The sequence below is a fragment of the Hylobates moloch genome, unplaced genomic scaffold (assembly GCF_009828535.3).
Source record: "Hylobates moloch isolate HMO894 unplaced genomic scaffold, HMol_V3 SCAFFOLD_44, whole genome shotgun sequence".
NCBI lineage: Eukaryota > Metazoa > Chordata > Mammalia > Primates > Hylobatidae > Hylobates > Hylobates moloch.
The window spans coordinates 1,207,325-1,227,808 of NW_026652319.1; the positions used below are offsets into that span (position 1 = coordinate 1,207,325).

Sequence of the window (20,484 nt, forward strand, 5' to 3'; positions counted from 1 at the left end):
GGCAGGTATTACACAAGCAAATTGAGGGGTAAAAATGCAGCAAAAGCAAATGTCATCAGTAGCTGGCAGCTCTTCACTTAGCATTATATCTATGGGACAAAGAAGACATTTTTTGAAAGTATTTTCAAAAAAAATACTCTGTAGTTTAAGTATTGCCCTTAAACCACAATAGCTGTAAGAACCCAGGCACATTTTGTCAACTTCTGACTGAGCCACTCTGTGACATTTTCTCGCAAGAATTGTATTGTGTGTCTTTATATTGGATTCATAAAAAACATGGGGGTTGCATACAGGCTTTACTGATAGGAATAGCCAGTTTGAAGAACAAAAGATGAAAGTGCATTTTGAAGGTCCATACAAGGAAGCATTCCTGTGTGTGAAGCCATTTTCCAGTGATGCTCAAGCCCCAAGGCAAGAACAGTGCTAACGTTCTGTAAAGCAAATTGGCCCTGGGATGGGAGGTTAGTTTCTTTGACAGCATTGCAGGAGTAGGTTCCATAGTGACAGATCACAGAATCTAAGATACTGACACTGGAAAACCATGAACTCTTGTAATGCTGCTGCACAGGCAAAGCAAACTCTTGCCTTGAGGCCTTTTCTGCATGTTCTACATGTTCTTGATCTGATGTTCTGAGGCTTTTCCTCTGTGATCTAACCAGTTGATGTTTGTTTTGTTTCTACATGTGAATCCATCTCTTCAAATCTCTAGCAAGGACAAACATCCTCAAATTATGAGCCTCTGCTCCTGCATTTTGGAGGAGGCATCCCTTTATATTACCACTCTGTCTTGTATTTTTATTATTTAAAAACACGTGGTAGCTCATGCCTGTAATCCCAGCACTTCGGGAGGCTGAGGTGGGTGGATCACCTGAGATCAGGAGTTCGAGACCAGCCTGGCCAACTTGGCTAAACCTGTCTCTACTAAAAACATAAAAATTAGCCAGGCACAGTGGTAGCGCCTGTAATCCCAGCTACTTGGGAGGCTGAGGCAGGAGAATCTCTTAAACCTGGGAGGTGGAGGTTGCAGTGAGGAGACATCACACCACTGCACTCTCCAGCCTGGGTGACAGAGCAAGACTCTGTCTCCAAAAAAAAAAAAAAAAAAAAAAATCTTAAAAGTGCTTTCCTATTTTCTAGACATCACCTTATTTGGGCCTCCCAAGGGTCTTATGAAGTCAGCAGGGCCGGTGTTACTGCTCTCATTTTGCAGATGAGGAACCAGGCTCAAGGAAGTTTAGTGATTTGCCCTCTGTCTCACAATAAGCTACAAGACACCTAATTGTTCAATAAGTACCAATTATTTACTTTATTTCTTGTGTGTACTTTATAAGTGACTGACTATATTTAGAAATGGTCTACACTGATTCTTTTTTTTCTACTTTTGACGCTTCTTATGTCTCCGAGCTGTCATGAGGAGCATATCAACTTCTACAAATGAAGGATGCAATTATATTTAGAGCTAAGTTTTTTTATGTTTAACACAGAATAAGAAAAAAAAATCACAGTCTACTGGTCCTAGTGGTAAGGAAAACACAGCTTGGCAATTGCAAATCATTTGCGGCTATACAAAGGTAAGAGGCCTGGGCACTGGGGGAGCAGGCAGAAGGAAAGTTACTTTCAAATGCTCTAGGAAGATGCCTGGGAAAACCACAAAAGTGATGCAGGGAAAGTGCAGTGGTGAACTTCACAGAATTCCTCAGGACTGAAGCTTTTGATTAATGAGTCAACATAACTCAGAAACTAATTGTAGTTAAACTTCTTTTGTATACTTGTACAAATTTTCTTAAAATAAACATTTTTAAAGTATTAATTGTTTTAATAATTGCTTTTGGTTTAATATTTGGTCAAACGTTACACCTGTCAAAAAGGCCCTTCAATTCAGCATGGGTATCAGAATCTGGAATATATTTGATTGGTGATTTGTTTTGTTAAAAAGCCCACGACAATGCCCCCCTCAACCCCTGATGCAACAAAATGACCTTAACATGTGTTTGCTCTGCCCACTAAGGCTCCCATATTGCCTGTACCTTTTGGAGACAGATGTTTCCTAATCTGTATCTGAAAAGTATACAGCATGTATCATTGTGAAATTTTAACTAACGATTACTAAAATGAGTAAGCTTTTCTTTCTCTAAATTTCATGACCACATTTATTTAACCACACTGTCATATTAGGGTACACTAGAGATTTAAATGGTAGGAAAACAGAACAGGAGATGCAGAAGATTAGAAAGGGCAAGAAGCACTTTGATTTATCAATACATGAGCACCGTCCCTGACACCCTATCCCCCAACACCCCTTTAATGAAACGCTGGATTTGGCAATGTGATATAGCACACACTGGCCATAATAACAGCATTTTGTCCATTGCGGGAACACGGAGCTCCTCACCCACCATCCATTGTTTCTTCTGGCAATGCCAGTGGGTGGCTGCTTACTCACACACCCTCTCTCTGGGATGAAGGAAGGCTTATGTCTCTGGGATGGCTCCCTGGACTAGGCAGGCAGCTCTCATCATGGAACAGGTTAGCTGGACTACACAGGGATTCAAATAACTCTGGACTCCTTAGCCCTGTGATCCCATCAGCTGGGCTCCAGTGATTCTCCTCTTAACCAAAAAGAGGGATTATAAGTTTACAGCTCCTAGTCAGAAACAGAAGCTGAGAATGTGTCAAATAAAGGGAGTCATGGGACAAGAGGACCATTCAACATGGACAAAGTGTCACCGGCACTTTTAGAGAGCAGGAGAAGGGCATCCTCGGGCTTGTGGTTGGAGGAACCTGTCTTGAGTCAAGGTAGGCTCCAGATCCAAGGAGAGACCTTGTCAGCCAACTCCAGCAGCAGCTGCAAAGCATGATCAGTCGCCAGGGCCCACCACGACTCACCCTCCTCCAGTGGGCAAGGAGTTCTCTGAGGAGAAGTGATCACAACTATCTGTCTAATATTCTCCCAAATTACTCAGAAAACAGTAAATTAAGTTCACTTGCAGGAAAACAGCTTTCTTCCAAGGCCTCAGGGTATAGTAGAAGAGAAAAATGTAAAATGATGATTACAACTGAGACACCATTAAAGTTCGTTTTTACATTTTCAAACATACGTTGTTAAGTATATTTTAAAAGAAAGTTTCAGAATAGATGAAGCATATTGTCCCACAATACAAATTTGTAATATATACTGAAATTAGTAGAAGCATAGGAAAGTCTGAAAGAGTATGCTAACAAACTGTTTAAAACCTATGACAGGATTATGAAGGACTTTGCTTTTCTAAATTGTAAATTTCTGTACTGTTTGCATTTTTATTTACATGAGCATGCATTTCTTTTGAAATCAGAAGAATCAATTTTTTAAATTAAATGTCAAGCCTTTGAAGAATATTTACCATGACTTTTTTTTAACAAAGCAGGCTATAGAACAATATATAGTATAATACTGGTTTCCAAATATATGTAAATATTTATGGTAAATATACCAAAAGGAGGTCCACTAAAATGCCAAGAAATTAATTTCTGGGGGAATGAATTGTAGGCAACTTTTATTTTTTATTTTTCCACATTTTCCAAAATTTTCTAGAGTGATGACATTTATAATCAGAAAAAAAAAAACCCACAATGAGATAAGCCATAAAATATAAACTTACCAAGGGAAGCTGGGAAAAGACTTATCCAAGTAGGTAATCTTGAGATGCCCAAAATATTAATAGAAATTCACCAAGGGAATGGGAGAACGTTCTCTGAGAGAACAATGTGTGAAAGGACATGAAGCTATAAAAGAGAATGAATGGTGTATTGCTCTGCCCACCAAGGGTCCCATATTGCCTGTACATTTTTGAGACAGATGTTTCTGTCCCCAAAATGCCACATAGTTCAGCATAAGCTTGTGAAGTACAAAGGAGTGAAATTGATGAGAAATTAAGCTATAAATTAAGGAACCAATGAAGGGGAATGTATACTGTGCTAGCGAATCCAGACTTGAAGCTGTAAGCCAGGGAAGACACTGAGGATTTTTAAGTAAGGAAATGACCTGATTTGATTGGCATTTGAAATCACTGGCTTCACCATGGGTGATGGAGTAAAATGAGGCAAAACTGAAATAAGAGAGATCAGGCTTTGCGATGGTTAAGGTAAGAAGTCATGAGGATGAATGTGGATGCAAGAGATCATTAGGAAGTGGAGTCAACAGGACTTGATGACTTGCCAGATGCACAGAGGGCAGGGGTCAGGGCTGAGGATGAGTCCAGCAGGATGCCCAAGTTTCCGATCTGAGTAGTTGTGTACCTCATCATACTGTTTTCCAGAAAATAGGGATGGAGAGTTCAAGAAGCAGGATGGAATGGGGAGATAAAGAAATATTAATTATGTTTTAGACATGCTGAATAGAAGTGACTGTGAATCATCCAGGCAGAATTATCCAGTTCACAGATACGTAAAAATGATAATATGGATGTGGCAGTCAGAAAAGACAAATGGACAGGAGACAAAGATTTCAGAGCTATGAGTTATAAGTGGTAGTTCATTTACTAAGAATGTAAGTCAACTCATGGGGAGTGTATAAAGGGAAAAGAAAGCCAGCCAAGCATGAATCTCTGAGAAATACCAAGGTGGAGGGTCAATGATGAAAGAGAACTCATTCAAAGATGGATTCAAAGACACTGAGATGTCCCAGCAGGGTGGCTCATGCATGTAATCCCAACACTTTGGGAGGCCAAGGCAGGAGGATGGCTTGAGCCCAGGAATTCTAGACCAGCCTGGGCAACATAGGGAGAACCTGTCTCTACAAAAAATAAAAAGAAATTGGCCACGTGTGGTGGTCAGCACATCTGTGGTCCCAGCTACTTGGGAGGCTGAGGTGGGAGGATCACTTGAGCCCGGGAGGTAGAGGCTACAGTGAGCTCTGATCACACCATTGCACTCCAGCCTGGGCAACAGAGTGAGACTCCATCTCCAGAAAGAAAAAAAAAAAAGATGCTAAGGGTCAGAAAAACAATGCCCTAAAACTCAAGAGAGGATTATAAAAGGGAGGGAGGGCTCAAAGAACAAGGAGAGCCAGGCCTGAAACCTCTCCCTTAGCTATTAGTAAAAGCACACATCACCTTGTAGAGGGCAGTGTTCCTAGAGGGATGAAAGCTAGGGTGCAAGGAGGTAAGAGGTTGAACAGAAATGAGAAGGCAGAAGCAGGCAGGACAGGTCTAGGAAGGAGACAGGCAGCAGCTAGTGGGACAGATACAAAAGGAGAGGAGTTTCATTTTGTCTGTAAAAAGGAAACACTTGCACAGGCTTGTATTCTGAGAGGGCAGTGACAGAAGGCAGGAACAAGGAATAAAGAAGACAACAGAGGCTGCCAGGTCTGGAGAGATGTGGTCCACAGCACAGCCTGGGAGGGAGATGTCAGCTTTGAACAGGAAGGGAACCACTGATGCTACAGAGGTGGAAAGGAATAGTACAGGAACAACTAATACAGACAATTTTGTGGATTAAAAAGCTAAATTTTAAAGGCAATCCTTTAAAGATGGCCTGTAATTTCTCCCCAGAAAAAAATAGGCAAGTTCTTCAGATTGGAGTCATGGAATTGGGCAAAAGAAGGGAACTTGAAAAGAGAGATGAAATACTAAAGTAGCAAGTAAAACAGAACTGAAGACTTCAAGAAAAGGACCATCGGTTTGAATTGAGCCCCCCAGCAAGGCTGGTCATTGGAGACTTGTGGCCAATTGATTGGCAAAGTGAGATTTTTCCGCACTATGCTCAGCAGCTGCTCCTATATAGATGCAGAGAAGAGAATATTTAGATTTCCCAAACTTGGGATTTGCAAGGCCAAAGGAAGGAAAGGAAGGAAGTGGGGAAGATATCAGTACAGAAGTTGCAGGGATGGCCTATATGTGTTTAGTTACAGAGAAGTTCCGAACACATTGCCCCCAAAAGGTGCCAACTGGCATATTGACAATCTTGAATTAAAGGTACTTGAAAAACAGAAGGTACAAGAAGATCACTCTTCCTCTTCTTAAAAATAGAAGATGAAATTCCCATCTGAAAGGTGTCCTCCCTATACCAGAAAAAAAAAATACTCCTATCATTGAGGATGGGAAGTTGAGGCTGAGGGAAATCTGTACAAACCTTGTTACACTAACCCTTATCTTCCTAGTTACCTCTCTACCCAATTAACTGCTCTGGCCCAAGCCCCTTAGCCTTGTCACATTTTCTCAACTTACTAATCTTTAACCAATTCATTATATAAGCATTCAACTCAAGCTGGGTCTTTGGGCCTTCATTTCCTTATGAAAGCTTCCACACTACATAAAAGTGACACTAAATACATTTGTATGTTTTTCTCCTATCTGACATCAACTTAATTCTCAGGCTAGTCAGAAAAACTCTAAGAGAATAGAGGTAAAGTTGTGCCTCCCCAGCTGGTTAGGGGAGAAAGTGAAGCCCAGGAAATTGTTGATAATTCGGAGATGGTGAGGCGGGAAGGTGGCTATGGAGGTAACAGGGACATGGGCATGGGCCTGCTAGTAGAAAAGGTGGCTGTGAGTGGAAGAAGGGATATCAGAACCTAGAACCATAGAAGACGCTCAGCCCTGAAGACTGAAGGTCACATGAGCTGGGGAAGAGCTTTGCTAAAGTGGGTGGAGTGTCAATGAAGGTCACTGAAGACAATGGGTGGGGACTTAGTGGGGAATAGTGGAAAGGCCTCTAGAGCAGTCTTCAGGAACCCTGGGTTTTAATTTTACCCCTGCCACTTTCTTCCTGTGTGGTCTTGAGCTTTACACCCACCCTGAGTTTTTGTCTCCTCTATGAGAACAGAGATATGGAGGTACTGTAATGTTAAATAATATGCATGAGAATTCCTGCCACTTAGTTGGTCTCCATCAGTATTGACTGGATCTGGAGCCTGGTATGTTAGACATGAGCCTGTGGAGCATAGGAGCCCAGGGATGGGAGGGAAAATGGCCCAACCAGTATGGGACAAGAGACAGGAGAAAGGGGACTGGAGAAGGAGGGGATACACTTTGGCAGACTTCCCAGTTTTGCTTAGAACCGACCTTACTTACATGCAGGTGGAGGAAGGCAAAGAGGAGTTACCATGAAAGATATTTTGATCATCCTGGGTTAAAAAGATAGACAGCTTTGTTTCACTTGATTTATGAAGACTGTTTTTAAAATCCAGCCAACTTTGTTCTTAGGATACCTGTGTCCTTGAACTCATGCCGTTTTGGCTGTTCCAGGCACTCTTTCCATCAATTATCTGTCTAGCCAGCATATTCCATTCCTCTGTCTCCACTGGCAACTTCTTCTTAGCCTCCAAACACCCTGCAGTATCTCCTTCTTTAAGAGATTCTCTCCAGCCTGCCTTCCAGCCCTGAGAGCTCTATTGGTCTCTCTCCACTTCCTTACTAATCACACTCTGGCCCCAAACAGAGCTGGACAGAATTTAAGATTCTTTTTGGTATAACAGGGAGCCTGGAGATGCTACAAACGGATCCAAGCCAGGCCTGGCAGGGGCAGAATCAAACTGGCAGAAAACAGAATGGAAGGTGGTTGCGGAGTAGAGGCAGGAGCACGAAAACAGAAGGAATAACCATCTTTCACCCAATTCTAATTTAAGTCATCTCTCTGTATTGTATAAGCTTTGGACTGTCTTGGATCCTATGGGGGACAAAAAAAATGGTATGTATATAGATAAATACATCACCACTTGTACAATAATAGTAATAGTATAATACTAGCTAACACATGTATAGCATTTGCTAAGTGTCACAATTTGCTCTATGGTTGTTATGTATACTAACTTATTTAGAGCTCACAACAATCCTAGGAGGTAGGTATAATTATTATCCCCATTTTACAAATAAGGGGACTGAGGGTCACCAAAATTAAATAACTTGTTGAAGGTCACGTATTTTGTAAGCACTTACAGAGCATTTATACTTAGACTTTTTCTCATGTCACTCTCATAATGACCCTGGGAGGCCCAGATGGCATGTATGATTATGCTCATTACCACTAACAAATAAGGAAACTGAGTCCAGGAGATGAAGTGATTGCCTGAGTTCACAGAGTCAGGAAATTGCAGAGTCAAGGGCCTAGGTTCTGTACTACAAATCCCTGCGACTGGGGAGAGATGAGTGAGAGAAAATGGCATCTGAGGCTGCTATGGGCAAACAGCAGGGCACAAAGCCAGGCTGGCTACTAGGTGAGCTGCTAGGGACAGCTGAGCACACATTCAGCCAAGTCAACTTCAATGTTCGGGGGTTCTCTGGTAGCACACAAACCATGCACTGCCGGTTTTATACGGTTAGTGTAGGATTTCTGGAGTGTTCCCATTCTTTCAGGCAGTCACAAGTCCTCCAGTGAATGTGACAATCCCAACAGGGATCCTGGGTCTGGGTCCTAATAGCACCACTGTACCAAATCCCATGGCCTCAATGACTTTGTTTCCATTTTTATTCTTCAGAACCCTGTTGCTTGAGACTTATCTCCCACCGCTTCTCAAAGCCCTCACCTCCCTCAATTTGGCTCTGCACCCTCCTGATCCTCCTACCTCATGTTTCTTTGTCTCCCTCCCGGGGTTCTCTATGCCCCAACTCCACCCCTTGTCGTGGCGCTCCTCAAGGCCTCATTTCTTTCGACTCTGTATACTCTTCCCAGATGGTCTCAGCTCTCTCCATGATGTCCAACATTTAGTTATTTTTGAAGTACTCTTTAAATCAATTATTGTACGGTAAAAAATATATTAAAGGCTAGAACTGAAATTCTTCTTAAGAATGAAACTGTAGGCTGGGCGCAGTGGCTCTCGCCTGTAATCCCAGAACTTTGGGAGGCTGAGGCAGGCGAATCATGAGGTCAGGAGTTCAAGACCAGCCTGGCCAACATGGTGAACCCTGGTCTCTAATAAAAATACAAAAAATTAGCTGGGCATAGTGGCAGGCGCCTGTAATCCCAGCTACTCAGGATGCTGAGGCAAGCGAATCGCTTGAACCTGGGAGGCAGAGGTTGCCTTGAGCCGAGATGGCACCACTGCACTCTAACCCCGGGCAACAGAGTGAGACTCTGCAAAAAAAAAAAAAAAAAAAAAAAAAGGTCTTACTTTAGGAAGATACTTTGTTGGGACATTTGGGTAGAAAAGATAAGACTCGGCGTGGGGAGAGGGAACCCAACCCTGGAAAGAATGAGTAGAATATAAAGAAGGCTAAATTGATTTTCTTAAGAAAATGGAAGGAATTTGGAAAATAAGGGTGAAGAAGAAGTGTCCACTTGAGGAAAAGTAGAGATGAGTGGCATAAACTTAGGCTGAGTTGGTAGAAATGGCTGAGGGACTCTTTAAGAAGGATGCCCCTAGGTCAATGTTAGGTTATTTGCACATCTGCAATGTAAAGCCCCACAATCTCTCCTGAATTTTAATAAATTCTAGTATTAGCCAAGGATTTTCATGAGCCTTTTTATGATTTCTTCTTCACAAAATAAGCAAAATTCTGATTCAGTACCTGGATAAATGAGATACAAAATAGGAGCAGGGCCTATGAGTTTTAGACAATCCACAAACTAATTGGGTGAGAGGCTCCTAAATTCTTAGATATCTTGCGGAAGGTATTAGACTTAGGATGAGTGAGGGAATAGGGATTTTAAACCCATCTTATATAGGGACTTAAGAAACATGGATACCTCACACTAATATAATTATAAAGTTATTAAAGTTGCTCATGATAAACATTTTGAATAACACTAAAAAGTAAAAAGAAGGAATACAAATAAACTGTAGTCTGCCTCCCAAATACAACTAGTTTAACATTTTCGTGAATAACTCTCCAATTTCTTTCCTGGTAAAGCTTTTCATATAACTTAATAGTATTTTATATACTCCAGTGTCATTCCCATATTCTAGACCCATCTTTTCAAATTCCTGTCTATTGAACATCAAGCTTGACATGTCCTAAATTGAGTTCAACATCTTTACTCCCCCTACCCCCACCTCACTGCCTTTCCTCTTTCAGGTAATGATGAAACCATCCACTGACTCATCAAGCCTTAGAGCCTTTTTTTAACTCTTCCTTCCATTTCTCCCCACACACAGCCAACTAGTCACCAGGTTCACTGAGGTAAGCCTCCATGGAATCATTCAAAGATGGAGTTCCTCTGATTCACTGTGTTCATGTACCTACCACCATTACTGGCCTGTTCATTCACATCCTCATCTCCTCATGACTGGACTCCCAGATAAGCCTCCTAGAGGGCATCCTTACCTTCTCTCCGTATTCTTCCCAGCCAATCCAATGCATCATTGTTTGACTGATAGTCCCCAAGGAGAGCTTTATCAAATCACTCCACTGCTAGAGAATTTCAAATCACTCCAGTGCCCACCAATGTAAGCATCAACTTCTCACCCTGGCACTCGGAACTCTCATAAATGCCATTATTTTTTCCATCATGTTGGGTTACTTAATTTCTCCCCCAAATGCATTTCACGATGCTCCCTCCTAACCTCTGTCTCGTGTTGTTTCCTCTGCCTAGACTTCCCCTCTCTTGATAGTTTACCCATCTGTCATGGGCTGGATTTTGTTCCTAATCCTCAGTATGTCAGAATGTGATTGTATTTGGAAACAGGGCCTTTAAAGAGGTAATTAAGTTAAAATGAGATCATTAGGGTGGGCTCTAATCTAAGATAGCTGGAGTCCTTTGAAGAAAAGGAGATTACAACACAGACACACAGAGTAAAGGATGGGCACGTGAGGACACAACCAGAAGGCAGCTCTCTGTGACCCAAGGAGAGAGGCCTCAGGAGAACCCTACCCTGCCTATACCTTGATCTCAGACTTCCATTGTCCAGGGCTGTGAGGAAAATAAATTTCTGTTCCTCAGTCACCTAGTCTGTGGTACTTTGCTGTGGCAACCAAAACAAACTAATGTACCATCTTCAAGGCCAATCTCTGTTTCCACCTTCTTCATGTGACATTTCTGTTCTCCCTCCCTGGGACCTGCATGACACTCTGTTATGGCTTACTTGCCTGTCTAGTCTCCCGGGTGAGGCATGAATCCTGCCTCGTTCTTCAGGACAGACGATGTTTTACTCATCTCTATCATCATCATTGCACCTAACTCAGAGCCTTGCATGTGGTAGGTGTTCAAAAAGCAGTTATTGGATTGTATTTAAAAAATCTGTGGCAGAATAATTCACTTAAATATTACTGTAAAAAAAGTAGAAAATGGATCATTGTAAGCAGTAATTTGTTTTGTTTTTGGTATTCTCCAGGTACCAGGCATTTTCCTCTGATACTGAATATCCAAGAAAAGAAAGTTGTTAGGCAAACCAAAATAAATATCTAGTCTTTTAAAAGTTTAAATACGTAAGTACCTCCCTTTTTACATGGTAACATGCTTTAAATCCACAACTAGTCAGTATGGCACAATGAAACAAACATTGGTTTATGAGTCAGACTAATCTGGTTCCATGCTTGGCTCCACCATTTACTTCCTGATTATTTCACCTCTCCAAGTCTGCTTCCTTATCTGTAAAATGGAAATGTCCATAACTACTTTATAGGATTGGCATGAGGACTGAATTACAAATAAGATTAGAGAGGCTGGATTGGAATCCCAGCTTTTGACCATTTATCAGCTGAGTAACCTCTGACAAGTTATTTAATCCTTCTAAGCCTTCATTTCCTCAATTATAGAAGGAGGATGATGGCAATAATATTACCAAGCTAATAAGCCTGCTGAGAGAATTACTTGGGTATCTGAAACAGTAAATGTTCAATATATGTTAAGTGATACAATGTCAGCATTAAAGTGACTAATACGGAGCCTACCACATAGATAATATACAATAAATCATTTTTATTATTACCTACACTAGGATGATTTACATTAAAAATGTAACTATGGTCATGAATGAAAAGTAGTTTTTTCCTTATACTCAGTCAATTGTACATTTTCTAAGGGAGAAGTTCAGTATTTGAAGCAATTCAATCTTCTCCCGAGTGAAAATAGTTTTGAGCAACAGCACTGACAAAGCAATATGTAGTCTCATCACTTTCGGTCCACTCTATTGTTGCCTTTGGTGCCTGGGGTTACCCCTCATTGCATGCAGCCAGAACTCTACTTTACAGAGTCATTTCATGCAAAGGTAGACAAGAAGATAAAGCTGTTAGTGAAGCTAGTTCAGCTCCATGACAGGTGCCTTCTGAGGGAGTCCAAAATGGGCTGCTTCCCCACCCCAAAACACATGTATATGGCTGGGTCCTTCCACGTGAAATAACAAGAGTAATTAGCCAGAAGAATGCAGGGGAAGAATGCCGGGAGTGAGGGGGTGGGAGGGCGGTTCCAAACCAGGGAATAATAAAGAATATTTTTAAATTGTATTTAATTTTATAAAATTTTATATCCCCCCTTCTAGAATGGAAGGGAAAGGTATAAATGGGCTATAATTTTTTTCAGAAGTAGTATTTACATATATATATAGTATTAGCATGGAACTGTAAACCCTTTTCTTAAATCTTTACTATTTTGAAAATTCAACTGTGTCAAGCACATAATAAAAGCCTAGTAAATATTCCTTGATTTTCAATTTATCAATAAATTCCTATCTATTTCAATGACTTCAGGAAAAATAAAACCTTATATAATATTATATTGGTGATTCTCAAAGAATCACCAGAGTGGAGAAGCAGATGCTCATTACAATTACTTAGTTAAAAAATAATAATAAATCTTGAGAAATAATTTTATTAAGTAAAAAACCACATTCATTCTGTACCTACCATATGCCAAGTAGGTTCTCAAAAAATAAAGATAAATTAGATTCTCTATCCTTTCAAGGTTGAATAGATAAATCCTCCCCCAATCCAATGGACTCTTAATGCAAAGAGAATTAACTCTAGAAGGGCTCTGCTCCCTTTCTTCCATTTTCTCCCATGAAACAATGGAGCAGAGTGGAAAGAAAGGTGAAGTCAGGCTTCTGGGCATCTCTGTCGTGCTACATCTTCTCTTTTCCCCACTAGGGGTAGAAGGAGTGTCTTCTCAACTTTGTGGAGATTTTTGGAGTAAAACCTCAGAATCAAAGAATGCTGGAGCCAGAGGTCATCGTAGAGGTCTCCTTGCCTCATAGTTCTCAACCCCAGTTTCTAAATGAGTGTGAGGGTCAATATATTCCTGCAGTTTTATATCTAGTTGAAAACCACTGATAGAGTCTATGGTTTTCCTTTTACAGGCAAGAAAGCAGGTTCACAGGAACACGGAAAGCTTGCCTAAAATCACAGTGGAAACTCGAATCCAGGTCTCCTTACTTCAAATACCAAACTTTCTTTAACCCTGGGATCCCAAGATGAGCTCTAGGAAGTCTGGTGACCCTTCCTAAAATTGTATGTAAAATTTGGATATGGGCCGGGTGCAGTGGCTCACACCTGTAATCCCAGCGCTTTGGGAGGCCAAGGCGGGTAGATCATGAGGTCAGGAGTTTGAGACCAGCCTGACCAACATGGTGAAACCCCGTCTCTACTAAAAATACAAAAATTAGCTGGGCATGGTGGCAGGCGCCTATAATCCCAGCTACTCGGGAGGCTGAAAAAGGAGAATCATTTGAACCCGGCAGGCGGAGGTGGCAGTGCACCAAGATCGTGCCATTGCACTGCAGCCTGGGCGATGCGGCAAGACTGCGTCACAAAAAAAAAAAAAAAAAAAAAAAAAAGAAGATATGCATGCCTGTGTACATTTAAATGGGATGAGGATCCATGGCTTTTGATAAATTCTCAAAAAAATTAAAATCGGCCAGGTGCAGTGGCTCACGCCTGTAATCCCAGCACTTTGTGAGGCTGAGGCGGGTGGATCACAAAGTCAGGAGATCGAGACTAACCTGGCTAACACGGTGAAACCCCATCTCTACTAAAAATACAAAAAAATTAGCCAGGTGGGGTGGCGGGTGCCTGTAGTCCCAGCTACTCCGGAGTATGAGGCAGGAGAATGGTGTGAACCTGGGAGGCGGAGCTTGCTGTGAGCCGAGATTGCGCCACTGCACTCCAGCCTGGGCGACAGAGCGAGACTCCGTCTCAAATAAATAAATAAATAAATAAATAAATAAATAAATAAAAATACCATAAATTCAAATTTGCATTAGTTATTTCCCAGGCAATTATAAGAAGTGCCTGGGTATAGTGAGCAGGATCGGCCATGTGTGACTGAGGGTAAGAACCCCACATAAACGTGGTATGGGAGATGTGGTATGAGCCCCATAACATGGAGAAATGTGGTATGAGCCCCACTCTATAAGAACTCCCCAGTTTCCTCCCAAATTTTTGCCTGAAATTGCTTTGTGAGTTAATGGATTTCGTACTATTCAAATGCAGATGTCCCTGGAAAAACAACAAAAGTCACTGTCACACACAATAAAGTTGAAGTCACCATATTGCCTTCAAAAAGCTATGGAGTAGCTGCAAGTAGATTTGAAGGATGGGCAAGGGACAGAGGCACGACGGGGACCCGATGCACTGAGGGATGGGAGAACTCCACGGAGGAAGTGGCACAAAAATGGAGGCAGGTGGGCCTCAAAAACCCAAAGCACCATCCGGTTGCCGCCATGATAGAACAGCAGAAGCGTAGGGGCCCACAGTTACCGCTGGTTCCAGTCAGGTGGCAGCGGCATGTGTTGCTGTTGGGAGTGGTGGGATCCGGCCCTGGAGCCGGGCAGCAGCGGGCGACACCAGTAGCTTTGCTGCAAGCAGGACCTCCAAGGTGTTCCTCCCTTCAAGCCCCAATCATGCTGCTCTCTGGACATGAAGGGGAAGTATACTGCTGCCAAGTTCCACCCCCAACGGATCCACCTTAGCATCTGCAGGATTTGACTGACTGATACTGTTGTGGAATGTCTATGGTGACTGTGATAACTCTGCCATACTGAAGGGACACAGTAGAGCAGTGATGGAACTGCATTACAACACAGATGGCAGTATGCTCTTCTCAGCATCCACAGATAAAACTGTGGCTGTGTAGGATAGTGAAACAGGCAAGATGGTTAAAAGGCTAAAGGGACATACTTCCTTTGTGAATTCCTGTTATCTAGCCAGCTTGTTTGCACTAGCAGTGACGATGGCACAGTTAAGCTTTGGGACTCTGGAAGAAAGCAGCCATCCAAACGTTTCAGAACATGTACCAGGTGTTAGCTGTGACCTTCAATGACACAGGTGATCAGATTATTTCTGGTGGAATAGACAATGCTATCAAGGTCTGGGACCTGTGCCAAAACAAACTAACCTACACCATGACAGGTCATGCAGATTCAGTGACTGGCCTGAGCTTAAGTTCTGAAGGCTCTTATCTCTTGTCCAATGCAATGGACAATACAGTTCGTGTCTGGGATGTCTGGCCATTTGCCCCCGAAGGGAGGTGTGTAAACATAGTTCAAGGAGGATGTGCACAACTTTGAAAAGAACCTTCTAAGATGTTCTTGGTCACCTGATGGAAGCAAAATAGCACCTGGCACAGCCGACAGGTTTGTGTATATGTGGGATACCACGAGCAGGAGAATACTGTATAAGCTGCCCAGCCATGCTGGCTCCATCAATGAAGTTGCTTTCCACCCTGACTAGCCCTTCATTATCTCAGCATCAAGTGACAAGAGACTGTTGGGGATATGGAATGGAAGACTACAAGACTACTTGTCTTTGAGACCTCAGACTGCATAAGTGACGTCAAATATTTGTTGCCCAGCCTAGCACCCTCCCTTCAGATGACCATTACTGGCAAGAAAGAGAGGAGGTGGTGGCCATATTCCAAAAACCACTGCTATCCCATTTCACTAGGATGACTAAGGCAAGCTCCCCGTGGCCTCTAAAATCCACCTGCCTGATTTCAGGGACTGTTTGTTTTGTTTTGTTTTGTTTTGTTTTTGTTTTGTTTTTTGAGACGGAGTCTCACTCTGTCGCCCAGGCTGGAGTGCAGTGGTGCAATCTTGGCTCACTGCAAGCTCCGCCTCCCGGGTTCACGCCATTCTCCTGCCTCAGCCTCCTGAGTAGCTGGGACTACAGATGCCCGCCACCACGCCCAGCTAATTTTTTGTATTTTTAGTAGAGACGGGGTTTCACCGTGTTAGCCAGGATGGTCTCGATCTTCTGACCTTGTGATCCGCCCGCCTCAGCCTCCCAAAGTGCTGGGATTACAGGCATGAGCCACCGTGCCCGGCCTTCAGGGACGTTGTATTTTATTTTTTCCTTTTCTTTTTTCCTGTTTTGTAATGCCTGCCCAACCGGACAAATTTGCTGGTTGGGATTTTTGTTTTTATTCAGTAACTGGCTTGTATGATATTTTCTTTCTGTATTTCTCTAAGTGATTTTGTATTAAAAGCATTTGTATTAAAAGCCTTAAAAATAAAAAAGCAAACAAACCCAAAGCACCTCTGTTTTCTGTTGATGACAGTCCTGAAAGGTAAAAATCCAAACTCACTGCAACAGATCAGAAGCCTCATGAGCTGACAATTCGGCTGAGACCACTCTAAGCCCTGTGACGTTCTCCACCAAATAGTTGAGTAGGTAAATAAATAAATATTGTGGCAGCCAGAGAAACACCATGTTTCCCTGAAGAATTCCACTTGCAGACTTAAGGAAGAGTTCAACAACTAGCATCTGGTAAGTTAGCTAGAAGCTGCCATATCCTCTAAAAGTGAAAGCTCACTGACAGATGCCCCTCATTGGCAGCCCAAGCCCAGTCTTCCTGGTGCCTTTTTAGACCCCTGTGTTGGTGGCTCCATGGCTCCTGATGGGAGGCTGGGCTGCTATGAGAACAAGAGGGTCAGTGGCAGCGACCACATTGGCTAAATATCAGCCCCTCCAGCTCTTCTCGACCTCAGACACACTGATATATAGGGGTAGCTAACCAGCTTTAAAGAAGAGACCTAAAAAAGGACTTGGTAGGTATGTGGGTCCCTGATTTCCCATTGATACTTTGAGTATAGGCTGGAACATTCAGGGTGTCAGGGAAGGGCTCACCCACTCCTTAATGAGTAAAGAAGCATGGCATTCTCTGCTGGGAGAATTTTATTTTGCTGAATACTGTAGATCCTGCTAACTACCTACCATTCTGATGGCTGTTCACACAGCTAAAGAGCTCCTCCTGCTGAATTCTCATCAAGAAACTGGCTGCAGAAAGCAGCTCCTCCTTATAAGCTCTGCATGTAGCCCTCTGTCAGCTACATAATGTTTCTAATTCCTACCCAAGAACAAACCACTAAAAATTAATTATTACTTGAAGGGAACAAAGAGAGAAAATACCAAGTGTTTAGTTCCTAAAATTATTTTGAGTAAAATTGGAGATAAGAAGGCTAGCCTTGAGCAATATCTTTGTCCCCAAATGTATAATGTATTAGAGTTCTCTAGAGAACCAGAACTAATAGGAGGTAAATATAAAGAGATCATTACAAGGAATTTGTTCATATGATTATGGAGGCTTAAAAGTCCCATAATTGGTAGTCTGCAAGCTGGAGACCCAGGAAAGTTGGTGGTGTTGTTCCAGTACGAGTCTGAAGGCCTGAGGACCAGGAAAGCCAATGGTATATGTCACTGTCTGAGGGCAGAAGGCCAATGTCCCAGCTCAATCAATTGGTCAAAGAGAGTGAATTCTGCCTTCCTCCATCTTTTGTTCTATTCAGATCCTCAACTGATTGGATGATGACCACTCACATCAGGAAGGGCAATCCGCTTCACACAGTCCTCTGGTACAAATGCTGATCTCATTGGAAACACCCTTACGGACACATCCAGAAATAACATTGAAACAAACATCTGGGCACCCTGTGGCCCTGTCAAGTTGACATATAAAATTAATCATTGCATACAATTTGTTGCACTTTTTTGGTTACATAGAGTGTTAATAATACTGGATAAGAACTTAGAATTAATGCTGTCATTTAAAGATGGGGAAACTGAGGTCCCCAGAGAGGTTAAGGAGCTTGACTGAGACTCCCACTGACAGTTGGATAGACATGGAAGTAAAACCCAGATGAACTATGCTATTTTCTTTCCTACTGACCACTGGACGGTAATTGCTCTTATTACCTGAATGATTCATAACCCATTTCCAGTGTATGTAACATTTATAACTAATTAGTTAAAACTAGGAGGAGTTTCACTTCCAGACATTGATTTTTTGTGTGATTTTTAGACCCTCTTCTTCCCATTGTCTTATTACACCCTCACTCCCTCATCTAGGAAACACCCTGGTTAACTCACTGGCCATCTTGATAATGGTTCTGTTGCCCTGAGAGTGAAATCAGGGCTGAGCTTCTTAAGAGGAAAAGTGCTGAGTCAATTTCCACCCAACTGACAGATTTTGTGGCAGGGCCTTGTGACCAGGGTCCCTGCCCCTCTTAGACGTTGACAGCAGTGAATTGAGGCATCCGACATTCAGATCTTCCAGGCTTTTCTTTTCTCTCCAGAGGAGAAGCCTTTTCTAAACACTTGCCAGGTGCTTACAATGAGCCTTACATGTCTTTCCCTGGAAGCAAAATGTTTAAGGTCCACAAGTGAATAAAATACCCACACTGGCTTCTGAAAGAAACTGCCCGATGACAGAAGGACCTTTACATCCAGAGGTGTTAGCAAAGTTGTGTGGGGCCACATGGGTAGACGGGAACTGCTCTAGCTTAAAAGGCATTAGATGCCCTGGACTCTCTCCATGGCTAGCAAAACCCAGCTCAGAGAGTATTCTCTGCCTCCAGTATTCCCCTGGGACTTTCCAGGACCTATCTCAGTCCTTTGGCCTACGGTTTTATCCCCTTGTCTTGTCTACTCTATGACTTCACGCTGACTACCTCTGATTACCTAGAAAGGCCCCTATCTACTCTCAGTGGCCACTTGCCACTAACTACTGACCTGGGAATAAGTAATCAATCATGTCACCATCCTCATTCCCTTTTTTAAAATGCCGTTTGATGGCCGGATGTGGTGGCTCGCGCCTGTAATCCCAGCATTTTGGAAGGCCGAGGAGGGTGGATTGCTTGAGGTCAGGAGTTTGAGACCAGCCTGGCCAACATGGCGAAACCCTGTCTCCAAAAAAAGTACAAAAATTAGCTGGTTGTGGTGGTGAGTTGGTGAGTGCCTGTAGTCCCCGCTACTCAGGAGGCTGAGGCACAAGAATTGCTTGAGCCTGGGAGGCAGAGGTTGCAGTGAGCTCAGATTACACCATGGCATTCCAGCCTAGGCAACAAAGCAAGACTCTGTCTCAAAAAAAAAAAAAAAAAAATGCCATTTGAATTATGCAGAAGGGCAAGGCTTCAAAATTCTGTTATGAAACTCTGCTGTCCCTCTGTCTGTCACACATCCCCCACCAGAGGGACTTAAGGGTGTGTTTGCTCATAGTATGTGGTTTAATAACAGCTTCTGATGAATACAGATACAAAGAAAATTGACAAGTTTACGTGTGAATCCACTGGGTATCAAATGCTCACCTTGTTCCTAGAGATTTTTCTTGGCATAATGCCAAGAAATACAAAACCCAGTCCTGTCTGCAGTTGAAATGCATTTAGAAGGTGTGCGTGATAAGATTTCTCATTAAAGAACACCCTTGGCTGATATACACAGCCTCAAATATATTTTACTCCCAGAAATCACTTGGTCAGATTGAATAATTACAAAGATACTAGAGAAATCTGTGATTTGTTAAAATAAGTTTACAAAATGGAATCCACCAATAGGCTAGGCATTTTTGTCACTGATTTCAAAAGAAATTTTCAGAAACTGACTATCCAGAGAAGACAGTTAGTTATGTACTTAGAGATTAGAGGCCATGTAGTGTTTTAACTCTCTGGAGGGTGTAGGGGAAATGAAGAGCCCTCGAAATAAACACTTTGAACAGCAGAGTACATTCACATTGGACTCTTTCTTGCGATTGGCTTCTTAAAGCAGAAAATGCTATACAAATATGAAGAACTGTCTTCAGAGAAGACATATTTCACATTCCTGCCCTTTAATGGTCCTAATGATATAAAATTGGATAAAGTACATATTGCCACTAAATGAAAAGTATAAATCTCTTTCCCTCTTGCTATCCCAATTTCCCTCAAGGAAATTCTTTCAAGCACTCTGCTTTATATTTAATGCTAATTTCTCCATTGCCAAAGGACCACTGGGGAGAAATTTGTGTTTAAAATGTAGTCATATGGATTAGGATTCTTCAGGAAAGCAATGATTCAATGACATTTATAGAAGAGAGAAACCAATATAGACTATTCTTACTCTTACAACGGATGTTCCTGCAAGGGGTGACACAGGTCAAAATGATATAAATGGGAACTGATTTCAGTGTGTGTGTGTGCGTGCACGCGTGTGTGTGTGTGTGTATGTGAAGTTTCTAACTATGAGCCGGTGCTCAGAGTTGACAGAAATAGTCTTAGGCAACATATTTAATCAACTATAAATTCTTATCCTTGTGTAGCTCACACAAAGGTAGACATAACATAATTGGGTAAAAGCCCACTCACCCCCAAAAAGCAGTGTATGTAATTCCTGG

The 20,484-nt window shown here is 42.3% G+C and overlaps 1 protein-coding gene and 1 pseudogene across 2 annotated transcripts in view; one reads left to right on the forward strand and one right to left on the reverse strand.

Annotated features, from left to right (window-relative positions):
• LOC116463610 (voltage-gated potassium channel subunit beta-1) overlaps nucleotides 1-20,484 on the reverse strand; it is a 494,700-nt gene that overhangs the window by 352,398 nt on the left and 121,818 nt on the right. The window lies entirely within an intron of this gene.
• On the forward strand, nucleotides 14,564-15,668 carry LOC116463616 (U5 small nuclear ribonucleoprotein 40 kDa protein-like; annotated as a pseudogene).